Source organism: Acanthochromis polyacanthus, chromosome 7, assembly GCF_021347895.1.
Source record: "Acanthochromis polyacanthus isolate Apoly-LR-REF ecotype Palm Island chromosome 7, KAUST_Apoly_ChrSc, whole genome shotgun sequence".
In the NCBI taxonomy this organism is placed as follows: Eukaryota; Metazoa; Chordata; class Actinopteri; family Pomacentridae; genus Acanthochromis; species Acanthochromis polyacanthus.
Window position 1 is genome coordinate 10442745 of NC_067119.1, and position 13880 is coordinate 10456624.

General features: G+C 37.2%; 1 long non-coding RNA gene across 1 annotated transcript; it reads right to left on the minus strand.

Moving 5' to 3' along the window:
* Nucleotides 1-19: 19 nt before the first annotated feature.
* LOC110949426 (uncharacterized) lies at nt 20-4243 on the minus strand. The gene is made up of 3 exons (XR_007943413.1): nt 4119-4243; nt 315-639; nt 20-183 (listed from the first exon to the last, which is right to left on the minus strand). It is a non-coding gene; the product is annotated as an uncharacterized LOC110949426 (long non-coding RNA).
* Between the last annotated feature and the right edge of the window lie 9637 nt (nt 4244-13880).

Consider the following 13880-nt stretch of genomic DNA (forward strand, 5'->3'; position numbering starts at 1 on the left):
CCAGTATACTTGCATTTTATTGGCAGATGTTTCTTTTTTGTGTCCGTCCAGTTCCTCATCACTTGGCTCTCTGCTGTTTTCCTCATCTTCCACCTCTCCATGGTCTCCCGTAGGCGCAGGAAGTACAGACATGCTGTTTATGCACATATCTGGGTCCAATACGGATACCACCTGATCAAATAGCTGCAGGGAAAAGAGAAGGCTGTGTAAATATGTGTTAATGAAGAGTATAAACAGCCTTATTCAAGCCCTCATATAATTATCTGCCTACTCTGAATGTAAAACACAGGCCTCTTCGCTCCAGAACAGCTTACCTCAGGCGTCATGTGATCCTTATAGTGAGGGTACATAACTAGAGGATGCTGTTTGAGTTGTTCCTCCACAGAGGCCACATACTCTCTGCGGATCTGCTTTTGGATCATCTGCTTTGAGAAGCAGGCGTGCTCCTTAGAGAGGCTCTTTCTAGGCTTTTGACCGGAGCTGTGGTGTGGAGTTCCCTGGAAAATAACCGGTGAGAGGCCACTGTGGGAGCCACTGAAGTCATCAAGGCTCGTGTTTATGAAATGCCACCGAGTGCTGACCGAGGGCTGCTTGCTTGTCGGGGCTTTGAGATACTTTGTCTGCAACCTCTCCTTGTACCTGAAGATTTCCAAAAACAATTGAACTGTACTGTTCTTACAACGATATCTGAAATATGAGAGGAACCTTGACAAACAGTTTAGATTCAGTAGAGTAAAAAATAAGAATGAATAAGGGCACTCCTCCTGAAGAGACACAGCTTTTAACAGCAGACAGTGTGTTAAAGTCACTGTGTATCTGTTACTGAACACCACAGATATCCTTCCTAGGAATGAAACTGGTAACAAGAACACTGCATTCCACAATATTCACTAGGTATCAACAGTTATTAGAATTTGACATTAAGACATTAAAGTAATGGCAAACAATGATCAACTAAAGCTCGGTGCGAATGACTTTTTGTTGCTTCTGCAGCATCTTCACACTGTATGCATTAATTTGCAAACGCAGATCAATTTAAAGAACAAAAGTCAGACAGAAGTATTTTTTGCTCAACCCAAAATATGTTGAAGTAGAAAACAGGCAATTTTAGTTTTACAATGAGGGGATTTTTACTCTACTTCTTGAATGTTCAATCAGGAGATGCCTCTGTTTGAACCTCAGACTCTCTGCTCTCTGGTTGTCTTTTTGTGCCTTGCTTTATGTTCTGCCGCTTGAACACTCAGCCTGTACTAAGTTACAATCCATCACTGAGTAATGTCTCTGACAAAAAGGAGCTGATAAGACAAACTATATGTGAGGACTGGTAATAACTCAGACTGCTTCGATGTGTCGTCTCTTCATGTCATTTTAAGTAGAAGTCAGTGTCTTGTTTATGTGTTGGTTTATTCTACAGTGGATTTGATAGATGGATAACGCTGTGCATGATGTTCCCTTTGTGTTTGGAGTTTAAACGTCCCATAAAAAATGATTCCCCACTTCAACGTTCTTATCCATCTTTATAAACTTTCTGCAAGAGAAGTGGAGTTCACAGTTTGAAGTGAGGTCAGGTGTTAGTTTCTTTTTGGAAAAAAAAGAAACTAAAGTAGTTTCTCCACTTCCTATTTACTGGAATCCACCAGATTAGGTTATAATTTGTGTTTTACTTCTACACTGAAAAAAAAAAAAAAAAAAACCCAACAGACTGTTAAAAAAAAAGATAATATTCTGACCACTGGGGCACCATAAAACAGGACAGATAAAAAGCAAAGTGACCATCTCATAAAAGTAACTTCACATGACATTGTGTAATGTTTTGGCTGTTTTTTAGTTGGATTGTAGGGGGGAGTTTGAATGTTTAATGAAGGATATAGATATTTTTTATAAACTATTAATGTGTTTTCTGTTGTGAAAATGTCTGTAATTATACAAAATGTCTCTCATTTAACAGACTTAAGTACACTATCGTTCAAACGTTTGGGGTCACTTAGAAATATCCTTATTTTTTAAAGAAAAGACTTTTTCATTAAAGATAACATTAAATTAATCAGAAATCCAGTCTAGACATTGTTAATGTGGTAAATGACTATTCTAGCTGGAAACAGCTGATTTTTAATGGAATATCTCCATAGGGGTACAGAGGAACATTTCCAGCAACCATCACTCCTGTGTTCTAATGCTACATTGTGTTAGCTAATGGTGTTGAAAGGTTCATTGATGATTAGAAAACCATTGTACAATTATGTTAGCACATGGATAAAAGTGTGAGTTTTCATGGAAAACATGAAATTGTCTGGGTGACCCTCAACTTTTCAACGGTAGTGTCTGTAAAATTTCAGATGCTTTTTTTTTTAATGTTAATCGTCACTGATTGTGTCTCATTTTAGGCATAAATTTACAGTATCAAACTTGAATTTTACAGTTTTATCGACTGAGTAAAAAGAAAATGTTTTTAAATGCAAATTGATTTTAGCAGTCGTTTTATGTCAAAAACTTTTCACATTATTCTCTTTATAAAAGTAAATTTTATGGTTAATCGCAGTTGCAGGTTTTTCCATGTTACTTTACCGTAGACATGTGCATTAAGTATCTCCCTTCATTTTATTAATGTTTTGTATATTTCAAAAATACAGATTTTTTACTTCATGAAGGTATTAGTTGCAATGCTGCTGTATTCACCTCAAATTTATATTAAATTGGAAAATCTGAAAGATTTAATATTCTGTTATTAAAGTAAATATTTTCATATAAAATGACATGAAAACTTATATGTGTTTCAGCCATGTCAATTTTTATTGATAACTTGTGTAACTTAATTGCGTTGAATTTGCTCTCTGGGTTTAGATTTCCACTTTTTCTTTTTTTTCTTTCACTCTGTGGTGCATTCAAGGAGTTCAGAATGCCACCAGAGTGTTTTTGTTATTCTCATCTCTCTGCTTAGCAACAGACTGACTCCGGTTGTTGTATCATTGCTTCTTATGTGTTATTGTATTATTCATCTCAGAGGCATTTAAGTCTTTAACCAGAAGAGGGGATGTCCAGCTGCATCCCGTCTCTCTCAGCAGAGAAATGCATCACTCGTTGACATGAACTCTCAGGGTGTAGGTCTAAATAAAACAGCTCAGTCATATACATGTTTGTCTTATCTATTCCTGCCTCTCCCTTTTCCTCTGAATTCTAGGTATTCCACCATCCCTCATCTCCTCCTTTTTCCATCATTAAAGTGGGTCAGTTCAGAAGAGCGAACTGTATTTATAGACTGAAAGTAATGTTTTCACATTAAAGCTATTGGTAAACACCCTAATGAAAGACATTAATCAGTGTGTTTGTCATCGGTGGATTGACTCTAAGCACAAGTACTTTATTAAAACAGAATTCTGAGACACTATGTTATACCTATTTTGCAACTTTACATTTATACTCCACTGCATTTCAGATCGTATTTTACATTAATCTGACAGCTGTGGTACATTTTACAGGTAAAACAGCAGTTCATGGTGCAATGTGAGAAATGAAACTACACAGAGTAGCTGCAGGAATGCTTATATGTAGAAATTGTTAATGACACAACTAGAAAATGTAGGTCTACTGTTATCGTTTATGTATATAAAATACTCCGTGGCAAATAAAAGTGCAGCTTTCAAGATTTTGCTTACTTAAAAGTACAAAAATATTAACATAGCAATAATGGTTAAATTTAATTAAAGTGCAGATGGGCTCCCTTCAAAGTCAGATGTATTAATAAAGCACACTGGAAGGTTGGACCAAAGTAAGTGCACATCTAAAACAGCATAACACAAATCAACATTAAATGCAGTAACTAACATGCAAATCTAAATAAAAGTCAATAAAATAGTCATAAAAATACAATAAGAGTAAAGAGTAACAGCACAGTGAGTGGTTGAGTCGGGGATCTACTTGAATCATATGCCAACAGAAGGTAATATTACTATAATACAAGCTTAATTTGTAATATTTGTGGTTTGTGGAAACACTTATTTTACAACAATTAAAAAAAACACTAAAGAAACGACAGCTAATATTTTCAGGTGTCAAAACCGGCACATAAACGACTGTAACTAAATAATAATGTAGTCTATACGACGTTAAATGTCACTTACCACGGGAAAACGGGCTGTTTCTTTATTGTCTCCATTCGTCTTCTTTTAAAAAACTAAATACTATCTATTAAATCAGTAAAAGTCCAGTGAAAAATACACGCCGCTTTTGCAACGGCTGCGGCTGTTGTCGGTAACTATGGCAACAGCGGAGCAACAATGGCGGCTGATATTTCAGTGGAAAACGACAGAGCGGTAAACGTTCGATTTATACTGAAACAACTGCATTAAAACCATTTTTAGAGTTGCTTGTTTTTTTTTAAAAAAATTATACAATAAAATCTATATTTTATTTTACATTCATGTTGTTCCACTCTGCCGGATATTTATGACGTTACTATAGTAACTGTTTCAAACAACACAACAGCTGTAGTTAAACACTATAAATGGAGCTTTGGGTGGTCACATATCAACACTTACGTTGTATCTTTAGCCTGCTTTGTACAGGGTCACTTCTATATACACGGCAGGGATTGTTTTGTCATTTCTTTTATTTTACGATGTCAATGAACAAGCCAGGATTGTATTTTGCTCAGCCGTCTGAGCACTAGAGGGCTCTCTGTGTTAGATAATTTGGAGCTCAGGAATCCATCATTTGCTCACTATTAAATATCCTTGATTGTCAGTAATGGAGCTGTATTCAAATCCTTGTTAGAGTTAAAATAGCAATACCACACTATAAGTGTACTCTACACCACTTAAGCAGCCATGTATTCATTTTTTTTTTTACATAAGTAACAGTACCTAATCAACTAAATGTATGTAAAATATTTATGTGATGTGATGTTATACATCTATTACTCACTGCATCAAGTAGAATCTTAATGTTGTAAATGATAGAAGTGGAGCTAATTAGAGCTGCTTTAGTTACCTTTGTGTATTTTCATATCCTTGAATGTACAAATGTGCATTTGTCATGAATCATCATCGAAAAAGGCCTATAAATGAAAATATCACTTTCGACCCAGTGTGAATATTAGCAAACAGATAATGCTGAAATGATTAATTGATTAGGTGTCAACTGTCAGATTAATCGCCAACTATTTTGATAATTAATTATTTGGTTTGCGTTATATTTTAACGAAAAAGCAGTCTAAAATCCTTGATTCCAGTTGTCTAAAACTGAATAAATTGCTAATTTCTTTGCTACTATGGCATTAGAGTGAATATTTTTGGGTTGTAGATAAAAACATCACTTGATTATGTCATCTAGTCCTTTAGGAAGCACAGATCAACATTTTTTTCACAATTTTCTGACATTTTGTGGCCCAAAATATCTCTTTAATTAGTTGAGAATTTGACCAACAAATTAATTGACAATAAAAATATTCTTCAGCAGTTGCAATCCTACAGGCAGATTATGCCTGTCTGGCTAAAGATTTACAGTTTAGTTTAAAAATGTTATAGAAAAATAAATATAGCATGTTTTACATACTTTTCTTATTTCACCTTGATTATGTACATTTAGAAGGAAAAGAGAAGGCATGATCATATGTAGATCAGAATACTGGAGAAACCTGATGTTGTTTGCCATTTAGGGGAAAAAATATCTGCACATATTGGCCAAAATGATGTGAAAACTATTGGATATCAAAAAGGATTCAAAATCCCTACTACAAACAGTAGCTGTCAAAACACAGTGAGGCACTTCATGTATTGTGGATGTGCTTTTTAATAATCTGCTTCTGTTTTTACAATTCTTTATATTACTGGACTTATAGAACACTTTCCTGCATTTATGACTAATATGAGAAACTGTTCAGATTCCAGAGGAGGAATTCACGACAACTGCTGTTACGGAGCAAAGTGTTTGTTGTTGACTGGATTTAATCACATGTCATTGCCTCCAGGGCCGATGAATTAGCTAATTAGCCTGAGTTAAGGTCCCCGGACTCTCCTGCTGTTCAAACACCAGGGAAAACACTGCTGGGACAGAGAGACTACTGTTTCTCCTCTTTCAGCGCTGGGGATCCCTATTTATAGCAACAAACTAACTTAGTGAACGGTTTCAATGCAGTCAGTGAACTGCCTAATGCGCAGCTCCGGTTTGTTTGCCAGCAAAACAGCCGGCCCTTGATGCGGCCACAAAACAGTGACTTTTGGATTCGCATTTGGAACCGTCACCTTCACCTCTCTGTATGTTCTGTATTCAGATGTTCACAATGAGCCTACAAGATCCTGTTGTCAGTAGGAATGAGTAGCACCTGTTGAGGAGTCAATTAAGAATGGTGTTAAAAGAACTCCTTAGAGAAGAATTGTTTATGCTTTTTGAAAAAACACAATCAGGTGATGGAAAGGTCAGCACAAAACACCCGTTTAAAAGCAATAAATGTGATATTTTTTAAAAACTGTGCTGTTATTCAGATGCCAGCCTCCAATAAGATCAGTGTCGGAGCTGAAGCAGACAGTGAATTTATTTCACTCCACTCATTCTGGGACATCTCTCGCCTTTAGCTTCCTTCAAGCTGTCCCATTGCTGCTCTGAGGCGACAACATGATGCATCAGCGGCAGCATGGATCTGTGAATGGATAGCCATCTCACATCCGATGCAATCTCCAGCTGAAGTTTCACTCATGTGACTCTGTGTCCACCAACAACAAGCTTGAAGAGCTCTGTCTCGCATACCTCAGTCGGACTGGGTGGCACGCAGTGACCAGTAAAAAGCCAAGTGTTAGGTCAGGCTTTCTTCTCCTTTCTGGTCTGCTGATGACCTGAATTTTCAGTTTCAGTCACATGTCAAAACCAACACTCATATGATGTTTACTGTAATTGTTGACATTGGAACCTTTCAGTGTTTGCGTATCCTCGCTGTGAAACTCCCAGGTTCGGCCTGCTGTTGCCACTTCAGTACTTTAAATTAGTCTTTAACAAAGGAAGACTAGCAGAAAAGCCACTGGGAAGCATACAGTATAGGACTGAACCCAGTACACCCCTCTTCAACGTCATTTAAAAGTCAAATAACTCAAAATGTAATCATCTCTCTCTAATTACAGTATTTTTAAGTTTACAAGTGGAGCATTTACTCTCATAAACCATCAAAACAAATGCTTTAAATGGACTATATTGACAATACAGGCCCCAAAGTACAAACTCAGTCATCAAAGTTAATATTTTTTGATTACAGACCTGGGTTGGAAAACCATGTCATGATTCAAACAAAGTTAGTATATTTGTGATTTCCAGCTAGCATGAATGCGGTTATAAACCACTCAACTTTCTCAGTTGTGGACAGATGGAATGTGTCTATGTGTGCATCATGGCTTCATACGGAAAATAAGCTAGAAGAAGTTAAAAATCCAACTGTGAGACTCCACAAAGATGGAAAAGATCAGTGAACAACTAAAATACCACCCGAAGCACAGCTGCAGCAGTAATCAGGAGCTACAGTCCAAGCGATGGTACCGCTAATCAGCGCTGCAGTGGCTGTTTTCTTAAAATTACACCACGGAGAGTGTGTTAGTTTCATAATCTGCTCTGTAAAACAGACAGCAAATGAATTACACTTAAACACAGAGATTATCAATGGAAAATATAGTTTCTGTGATAGCTCAGATGGCACTAAGGACTCTGTATTCTGTCAAAAACAAGATGCCAGTGCTTGTTCTATGGAACAGTGTAGGATTACAGCACATCAACAGACGTTTGATAAGTGCTGGTAGTTCTTTCATCAAATGAGATCAAGACACATTTGTCATTTGTTGGGTAAGATGGGGTCAGCATGTTTGGTGCAAATCTGGTCAAAAGAACCACAGCTAATGCATAGTCCTGACCATGAAGCACAGAGAAAGGAGTGTGATGATATGAGGCTGCATGAGTGCAAAAGTGTTATAGAGGCACCATGAATGTCTGTGAATACACCAAAATACTGGCAGACAACGTGACTGTCTGTCTGCAGAAGCTTGATGAAAGAGGAATAATCATCCAGATTATTCAAGTTTCTGAAAAAGAACAAAATTGGACAAGTATGTAGCTTGACTTGAATTCAGCAGAACACCTTTGTGGTGTTTTAAAGAGAAACACAGCGCAACACAAGCTCTCTACCCAACAGCTAGAGATATTACTGAATGGTGGAACATCTCTCCAGAAGTTAGTGGATTGTGATATGACAAGCCTGCCTGAGTCTATCAAGCTTTCAGTAATTAAAGCTGTCTGGGCTTATGTGCTTTCCCACTGTGGGGCCTGTATTTTTAATGTAGAAAGTCTGACCTGTTATGTAAATTGAAAATGCAAGCGCAAATGCTGTTACTGTTCAACTTCGCAGCAATGGTATGACTGTTGACGTCACGCATTATAGAATCATCTGACATCTTATCTTATCTGTCTTATCTTCAGGATGTGATCTTAATCTCTGACCTATCTGTGGAAACACCTGAGACTTTGCGTCGTTTTCCATACCACACCTTTCTTTCCTTTTCAGGAGGATTTCCTTCCCTTGCAGTCGGACTTATGAACATTGAAATATGACACTTGTGTAATTGTCTGCAAACAGCTCTGTAAATGGCTGTGCAAAGATGGCCTGACTGTAGAAAGTTCAGCCCCCTTCAAAAAAAAAGAAAACGTCTGGCCTCATCTACTGCACACATGCAAACTTCAAGGCGTTGTAGTTGCTGATATACTCAATGTGGCCAATGCAGAAGCAATGTGCAGGTGCAAATTGAAAATAAATCACACTTTTAGCCTTAAAAGAAAACCCCGACATTCTGATTTCAATTATTTTTGCACTTTCAGACATGATAAAACTAAAGAGAAGCTTCTTTTGATTATTTGTGTGATTTTGTTTACAATTCTTTTTTGTTTATTTATTGCACGCATGCACAATAAAATTCAAATTTTAAAAAACAAAGCAACAGGACAGCATTTATTTTCCTCCAGAGACTTTCTTCACTCCCATTGACAGGATCAGTACAATCGGGGGAAACTGGTGCGATGCACAGGAAATGTTTTGTTTATGGTAAAATCAGAGGGTTCGGCAGCATGCTGGTTTTCCACTGGAAAGGAGTTCACTGCCATTTTTAACGACGTTTCACAGCCTTTAGGATGTTGAGCAACTGGAGAAAACAATACACCAAAGAGGATGTGCTAAACTCCCAACACGCTAGCTACACTGAAAACAATACAGGTGTAGCAGCACGGCGTCCTCCCTCTTCCTCAGTGTCCAATGGTCAAGGTCCTGTCAGCGTTTGGTGAAGTTTATTTGTCTGAACTTTAAGCACAGTTAACCACAACGACCTTCACACGTAAACTGAACATAAAAGTGATGCTGGGTTGTCATAACTTTTATTTTGAATGGAAACAAGATATAAAAAGAAAAGATGTAGGTTTAATACATTAGCAGTCAAGATTTGAACCCCTATTTTTTATCTTTTTTAAATCTATTCCTTTGGCTAATTTAGTCTTTTAAGTGTTGTTTTTATAACCCACACTTTTGACTATGTAAGCCACCTCTGACTTTCAGTAAGGCTGTGTATCGGCGTGACAATTTGAATTGAGAGAAAATAAGCAAGTATATAATTTGAAGTGCAACAAATGATCATTTTCATTATTTTTTTGTACAGTCATGACTGGAGGTTTTATGTTTTTGTTTCAGAGTGCAGTATATCAAGCACACCTTAACCCTCCTGTTGTCCTCATTTACAGGCACCAAAAAATATTGTGTCCTTGTCTGAAAAAAATCCAAAAATTCTGCAAAAAAATCCCACAAATTTCTGAAAATTTGCAAAACCTTCAGGAAGAAAATTCCATTAATTCCTTAAAAATTCCCCTTAAAAGTTTTATTTTTTTTTTAAAAAAGCCCCCAAATTTGGCAAGACATTTCTCATAAATATCTTCAAAAAATGAGTAAAAATCTTCCCAAAAAATCTTAAAAATTTCTAAAGTGATTCCATGTACATCAGTCAAACTTCTAATATTTTCTTTAAGAACATTCACATAAAAATAAACCAAAATCCAGTGAATTTCGCTGGATTTTTTTCCCCAAGATCTTCCCAAAATGTTGAAAATGTGGACATTAGAAGTTTCACTTTGAAAATATGTATTTTTTGCCACATTTTCAAACTTTAAATCAGGTCAATTTTGACCCGCACGACAACAGGAGGGTTAAGGGAATTTCTTTAAATTTCAACTTAAATTCAACAATAAATTGATTAGAAATCAGTGGTCAAAGATCACAGAGAGCACACAAAATGCATTTTCAACCATAATATAAACAGGAGTTTATATTGCAGTTAAAAATGTGACAGGAACAAAAAACACCAAGAAACAGCTTGTGGCTACGAGGGGTCAGGCTTTTGAATGGGGTGCTTGTTAATCTTGCATGAAATTAAATAATTTCTTTCATTAGAAATTTTGAAGATTTAAGCTTTTTGCTGCTTTGAGTACCATCAGATGCTTTTATGTGTACGTTTGCTGCACTTGTTTCCTGTGATCTCCCTTCACAAAGCCAGAGCACATCTTGCAATCGTGCAGGCCTAATGAGGAATGCTTTGTCAGACTTTGCTTAATGCACAATGCATACGTTGTTGCATAACCCTCCTCTGAAGCCCGAGGACAGGAGGGTTAAATGGGGGTCGCTGCAAAAAACTTAATCCAGGACGGACACTTTGGATGTTTTCAAAATATGTTTCAGAGATCAACAGGATTATTTTTCTGCCATTGTAATGTGATGCGACAGCGGTGCCTCCTTGAATTCTTAAATTAACACTGTTATGAACAATGAGTTGCTGTCTCCTGTTACAAAACACATCAGCTGAATGGTGGGAAATGAGCCACACCTAAGCAGACAAAGGAATGCTATGGTCAGTCCATCACTCAACCGCTGCTGAGTAAATAAACTAGAAAGCCAAACGATGAGAACGCGTATACAATGCATACAGTGACAAAGAAACTCTTTGATTGTTCCATACTGTGGACTGTGTGGTGTTTAAATTACAGTATAGCAGCAGCGGAAGACGTACTTACCGGTAGATTCTTTTCTTAGGTACCACTTCATAAAATCCTGAACCCTAACATCCCTATTTGGTGAAGTTTTGGTGATTAAAAAAATCCTTTAAAAATCTCATTTTTAGCCAAAATTGATGCATTAATATGTTCCCTAGGTAGGATGTTTTTCCTGTCACTCGTTGAGGTGAACCTCAGTTCAGCGGTTTTCAAGTAAGTCCTCAATCATCAGATGAGTGTAAGAGAAGTGTTGTTGGGGAAGTTGTGATCTATTGAACTTTTGTGTAACCTTTGTGGCTTTTGTGACATGTTGGAATTTCTGGACTCAGAAGTTTGGAGAAGTTAAATGGTGCTCTAGTTGGAACTTTTTTGAGTTTCATGCCCAACAATGGAATGTTTTTATGAGATTAAATGATGTAGGAGCAAGAAATGCAGTATTTCACTCTGCAATGTGGTGGAATGGGAATATAAAGTTGCAGAAAGAACCGAAACACCTGAAAATAATGTGAAAGTACTTTACAATCGTTAACGCTGCAGTATTTTATACACACTACCGTTCAAAAGTTTGGGGTCACCCAGACAGTTTCATGTTTTCCATGAAAACTCACACTTTCATTCACATGTTGCCATAATTGCACAAAAGTTTTCTAATCATCAATTAGCCTTTCAACACCATTAGCTAACACAATGTAGCATTAGAACACAGGAGTGATGGTTGCTGGAAATGTTCCTCTGTACCCCTATGGAGATATTCTATTAAAAATCAGCTGTTTCCAGCTAGAATAGTTATTTAACACATTAACAATGTCTAGACTGTATTTCTGATGCATTTAATTTTACCTTCATAGAACAAAATGCTTTTATTTTATTAACAAGGACATTTCTAAGTGACCCCAAACTTTTGAATGGTAGTGTAAGTCTCGGACATCTGTGCTTTACTTCCACGGTACATATTGGTTTTCTCGTATATTACCCAACATTTCTTTTGTCTGCTACCCCACAGCAAGTTTCGGTCACTGTGATCCTCTCCAAGGAGAACGAGGAATGGTTTCCCCAGATATAAATTCACCGTGGTGTCCTCTTCCCATAGCACTTAATGGCTTGGTTTACATTAATCTCCTCCAGTGAAAAGGTCTGCAGCTCCTCACAAGTCTCCACTCCCACAACTATGCCTGTATATCAGGGCTCTGGCCTCACAAAGACTGTCTCAGCCTCGGCAAGAACTGTGACTTAATGTTTGGTACCAGGCTCCACTGTGGTGCGGAGGAGGACACAGCTTACCATGTCAGGCAGCATTTACAGAAAGAGTTAAAGTTGTTTCTGTGGTGTAGTTTGAAGGAGGGAGCTGCCGATAGTTAGGACAGATGAGGGAGTTGGTTTGCACATTCTTCTTATGATACAGAAAATAGATTGTAGCTGACAAGTAAAAATGCCGCTCCTCCAAAATTTTATGTTTTAGAAAAGCTGTCCCCATTTTGGTAGACTGTCAAGCAGTTTTTAGATTGTTTGGTTTAGACAAAGTGACAACATTGGTTTCCTGAACCATAAAAAATATGGAAAAATTTTGTCACTTTTATGGGGCAACAACTTTATCATGAAAATGTTCAAAAGTCATGTTTCCATTTTGTACAATCCATCTAGTATATATTTACCATTGTAGATTTTACTATTTACTCCACCTTTTAGCTTTTCAATAGCATCAAAACTCCATCTATTGAGAAGAAAGCAGCATGTGATTAAAAACAGGCTGAGTGGATTTTGAGTAGTTTTATTTCAGTTTGCCAAGGTTAAGTTTGAACTTTCACAAATACAGTCATTGTAGTATTTTATACCTGAAGGCTGTAGTCATTCAAATGAATATCACCTTGTTTTTGTGGACATTTATGTGTTGTGCGTCGCTTTGGACAAAAGCGTCTGCTAAATGAAATTGTAGAATTGTAGAATTATGCTCGTAGAGGATGACACCTGACAGCTTTGGTGATCCCCTGACATTTTCTCTGGTGTCAACAGGAAGTTCACATTTGTGGTTTTGAGTTCAGCTACTGTAGTGCCTCTTCAAAATGTTCTTGTTTGTGCGTTGCTGTAGCTGTGAAAATGTAAATCACCAATTTTAATTCACTGTACCCACTTTAGCTGGACATGATAGGTTTAGAGCCTATCCCAGCTAACATAGGGCAAAAGACAGGGTACAACCCGGACAGGTGAAAAGTTAACTTTTATTAATCTCTTTCTTTGATAAAGCCTCTGCTGTGATAAAACAGATAGTTAGACAGCTCATAGTTACGAAGAATAACATCTAAATCAACGGCATATCTTATTTGTAATGAGTTTGAGCACAGTTTGAGTTTGTTTTGTGTAGTGTTTCTGCTGACTGGCTATGTGAGAAGTGGCCAGTGAGCTGCATTCTGACTGAAAACTGTTGCAATGTCAATGCTCCATGACGAAGGCTCCCAGAGGATGTCACTGAAAACATTACTATTGTGAAAGTGTAGCAGAAAGAATTGCTCATCTAAATGACTCCAGACACAACATTTCACTGGGTACTGAGTAACACAGCTGCCAAGGGTGAAGTACAATGAATAAACGGGTGTCAAGAAAAGACACAAATACAGAATAACCTTAGTCTATAGATAGATTATCTTGGTAGCTATGGATGTATACCCTCTTCAATTTGAAAAACTTTGGTAATCCTCTAACTCCATCTAATGCCATCATCAGGTCTGATCCCCCCCCCCCCCCCCCCCCAATAGTTAGTAAAGAAATACCCGCTACACTAATGACAGTCTTATCAGCCTCAACTGTATATTATGTTTACAGCTAAATAGCAA